This window comes from Odontomachus brunneus, unplaced genomic scaffold, assembly GCF_010583005.1.
Source record: "Odontomachus brunneus isolate Ranch 3 - 2012 unplaced genomic scaffold, Obru_v1 Obru_scaffold_002, whole genome shotgun sequence".
NCBI classification, from domain to species: Eukaryota; Metazoa; Arthropoda; class Insecta; order Hymenoptera; family Formicidae; genus Odontomachus; species Odontomachus brunneus.
Genome location: NW_022639452.1, coordinates 2,936,454 through 2,941,008, shown reverse-complemented (window position 1 = coordinate 2,941,008; position 4,555 = coordinate 2,936,454). Strand labels below are relative to the sequence as shown.

The 4,555-nt window shown below is 44.3% G+C and overlaps 1 protein-coding gene across 2 annotated transcripts in view; it reads right to left on the bottom strand.

Annotated features, from left to right (window-relative positions):
- The window catches only part of LOC116841448, a 171,281-nt gene that overhangs the window by 145,041 nt on the left and 21,685 nt on the right, over positions 1 to 4,555 (bottom strand). The window lies entirely within an intron of this gene.

Here is a 4,555-nt window from a genome sequence, read left to right as displayed (position 1 = left end):
AGAGAGAGAGAGAGAGAGAGAGAGAGAGAGAGAGAGAGAGAGAGAGAGAGAGAGAGAAGGAGACACGCGGAGAACTAACTCGGAGAACGTTCGCCGCAAACGACAGCGCGACGACGTGCGAAACGGATCGCAGAAGTAGATCTCGTCGCGCGTATTCTTCTCGCCCGTCGACGTCGTTCTTTTCGGAAGCACCCCGCGGATATTTCAGCACGAAGGAACGCGCATTTTGCACAGGCGAGAGGCACGGGGCTGACTCGCGCGACGAGAGATAGCCGTTTGATTTGTGCTCGTCGGGAGTCACACCTGCGAGAGTTTCGTAACGCCGGGACTCGCGATATCAGTTCGCCGCGTGATTCTCCCCGCGAAATCCGTCTCCTCGGCGAAGCGCGGCCCTTCGGGAGGCTATTGAAAGAAAAAAAAGAAAAAAAGAAAAGCCGAACAAACGATAGTCGGGACTGCGACTGAAAGAGCGCACGTAGAAAAGTCTGGACGAATCGGGCGAGTAATTCGCTACTGATCCATCCGCGTGAAGTTCGCAACCTGTTGTTACGCGAGAGAACCCAGATTAAAGTTTGTTTACACGAAGCCCCGTGCGCGTATTTTGCGCGCGCCGCGCTTCGTGTAACATCATTTCCAACTTAGCCGCTATAAACTCTCTCCACCTTTTTCCATTTTTCAACGCACCAGCGGCCGCGACGCCAGAAATTACTTCGCGAATTATAAAACTACGTGGAGCGGCATGAAAGGCAGGAGGAGAGAGGAAAAAAGTAACGGGGCAGGAGCACCGGGCGAGACAAAGAGCAATCTCCCCCTGGTTCTCTTGATGTCTTGCAATTTTTGCGGAGGACTCGGGCGAGTTACGCGCATTGGATCGCGCAGATAACGAAAGGAGCTCGCGGGCGTTTAAGGGCTGAGGGAGACGGAGGGTGCACACACATCCCCTTAATAAGATTCGTCGCCGGCGCGTCGTCGCACCCCGTGCGACGAGGTAACGTTTGCGCTTCCGCGCGCATCCGGATCCCCGCGGGAAGTCTTCCGTGTCGTATCGTGTCGTGTCGTGTCGAGCTAATGTCGTTCCTCGCGGAACGAAATTAGCGTACCTTGAATATACGGCCGAATAAAGCGAACGTACGACGAGCGTACGATGACGACGACGGCGACAACGACGTGGGCCGTCGTTCTATTTTCGTGCTCGGCGCCCCAGTTGCGTCGATATTATATGAAATTTAAGTGGAAGTCATATTTAAATACGATCGATCGTTATCGCCGATATAAAGTCGCACTGCCGAGGTCGCAGGTCATCTTATATTTCGTTCCCCTCTCCCCGCCTCTCTCACGACTTGAACTTCGCTGACCACAGGGGGGAAAAAAGAAGTCGAATTTCGCGTACATAGCACTAAAAGAAACGTTTGGTTTAATTAGATCAACCAGATTTCTGGTGAAATGTGAACGAATCAGAAGATTCCGGTTGATGTTATCAGACTTTAGGTTTGATCAGAAATCTCGTTAATTTGAATAGTAATGTCTTGTTAACTTGAATAGTAGCGGAAGATTTCGCTGCCCGACATCGTCACTCGATCGGAAAGGACTTCGAAAATTCCTCGTCAAGACACGAGCGGGTTAACACTGCTTACTGTCGGATCTCGCGAGCTTAATTTGCTAATTAGCAATTTTTAATCACGCGATAGTCGAAGCAATAACTCTTGCTAATAGTTCGACCTTGTGGATTAAAATTCTCCGGTGTTTTACTGTGGTTGTCTTAATATTTCAGGCGCGGTCCGGATTAACGGGGAGAAACTTTTCTCTCGCGCGGCAACAGAGAAAAATTCGACCGTCGCTCTCGCGCGTCATATCCCGTCGAACGTGGCCCCGTGTTGAAAATTTAAAAAAAAAATACAAAGAAAATACGGGCGGGGAAAACGGAAAAAAACCGATATCGATGCACGCCGGTGTTTATTGCGCCGGCACTGTTTGGAGTCGCTCGTGTATATGCCGTCGAATAAACTCGATAAAGTCCGAGCCATCCTCTACGGTCATTGCTGCCGCTAGTCGGCCCGAGTCGTTGTACATGGAAATCCAGGCCGCATTATGGATCTACACGTGGATGGCTCGTGTGAGAAACTTCGGCCGGCTGCGGCGCGATCATCGCAAATTCGATAATCGGCTGATAAATACGCAATTTTGCAAACCGCAGAAAGCAGGTCACGTTCGATTCGCGGCATTTGAATCGTAAAGTCGCAATGTGCAATGCTAAATTTGAATTCTGAAGTATCGTATATTCTGTATCCCTTGTTTTGAATTGTTTTCAAAAAAGAGAATTTAAGTCGATTACTTGAATTACTTGATATCCGATTATTGCAGCAATATATTATTCGACATTTTTGAGAAATTCGAGGAGTTTTGATCTTATAAACGTGAACAGACGGGTTGGATCCGATCCGTGAAGCAACGCGCACTAAAACGCGACACCTCGCGCGATGTCCTGAGACTTAAGTCCTGCTTTGTAGCTGAATGCTTTGCTCACACTTGCCCGCGCGTTAATTGCACGCGACGCGTGTTCTGCGTGCGGCAATGTATTGCGGCGAATGACAACGGCAGAAGTCTACAGACGACGGCCACGGCCGCATCAATTATTTACAATTACAATCGGTTCTCGAGAGCGCGCGCGCGCGAGAACGCGGCAATTTCTGCGGCCGTTTACGTGCTGCGCGATGTATGTGGCAGCAAATTACGCGACTATCGCGTGCGCGCCTCCGATAGTGACTTATCGGATCCAAATTACGGTAATCCGGATGGTCTCTACTCGGAATTGACACATCTTCGGGAACCATACACTCGATTCCTACACCGAACACGTCGAATGAATCGATGGGCCGCGCCGACGAAAAGCGGGACAGCCTTAACTCCTAGAGATGTGCGAATCAAAGATTTTTAACGTCGAATCGAATCGAATCTCAGATTTTAATTTCGAATTCGAATCGAATCGATAAAATTTCACCCCAATCGAGTCGAATGAAATCGAATCGAATCGTTAAAATTTTTAATTAACATAATCATTGAATTCAACATGAAAATAGTGATTTCAGTAACTAAGAGAGAAATAACATTGATCATATGATATCAATTAATTCATTTTAAGGTAAGAGATATATAATATATAGTCGGTAAGCGTATGAAATACAGTTCCAGCCTTGAAAGTTGCGTAACGACACATACCGACGGTTGTTGGTAATAGTTTATCTAGAAGCTATTCTTTAATATTTCTGAAGAAAATCTTAATGGTATAGTAAACTCTGGTATAGTAAACTTTCCAAGTCATGCTAATTCCCGTAAAGCTGGATGTCTTTAATAGTTCTTCGTTAATGCTAATGTGCGCGATTCGTATTCGAATCTTTTCGATTCGAAATTTTCGAATTATTCGGATTCGAATCATAGAGATTCGAATTTGAATCGAGTCGAATTTCACTTGATTCGATTCGAACAGTTCGCACATCTCTACCAACCCTCTAATGGAATCATTTGTGTGTACTACTCGCGGAGAGGGACACGGCTGCTGCAACATCGTCATTCCGCGCGCCGATATACGAACACCTCACGAAAATTAAGCGTCATCGCCGTCGCCGTCTCGGACAGGGACGACAGGTGACTCCCGCGAATGATCGCGGAAGATCGATCGCGATTGAAAAGGGCCGCGCAAGCACTATTGCTCTTTTTGCAGCAGCGGGAGAAAGTTTTGAAATATCATAATGACAAGGTCAGTTGAAAAGTTTGATTTCCGATGAAAAGCATAACTCGATAACTACAGGCAACGACGCTGACAATATCCCGCTGTTGATGAATAATTTTCGACTTCGGAAAAGAACGCTTGTCATAATGAATATGTGATGAAATAAAACCCGGCTTGCAAATCCTTTTCGCGACTAAGCGATATAATATATATATATATATATATATATATATATATATATATATATATATATATATATATATAATCATAATTATTAAATATATATTAATATATTAATAGATATTAATACACACCAAATAATATGTAATTAATTATAATAATCATTAAATATGTATAATTATATAAAATATAATTATTAGTTAATTATTATGATCATAATTATTATTTAGCTGCTAAAGAATGTTCGCCTTTTTTCGTGATCACGAAAATGCATAAAATATGCAATACATCTCGTAGAGAGATATTTTAGGGAATCCGTGGATAAATTTCGTGAGGAAATAAATCTTAAGGCTCTATAGATAACAACCTAAATTTAGTGAAACTCGTGAAGAAACTTTCGAGAAGTTTTTGACTGACCCGACGTGTTGTCATCATTATCACTTAGCTATCGAACAAAGGTGAAGATGATAACTAAAAGTCCAAGACGCATAATATACACAATGTTTCTCGCGAATGGACTTTAAAGAACTTTGAGGAAGTCGCGACGAGAGTCTGCCCACCGTGTGATCGTTGTAATATCGATTTATGTGTTACTCACCCAGAATCATATCGCGCTCTTGCTTCAACAGGCAATCCAAAAATATATGG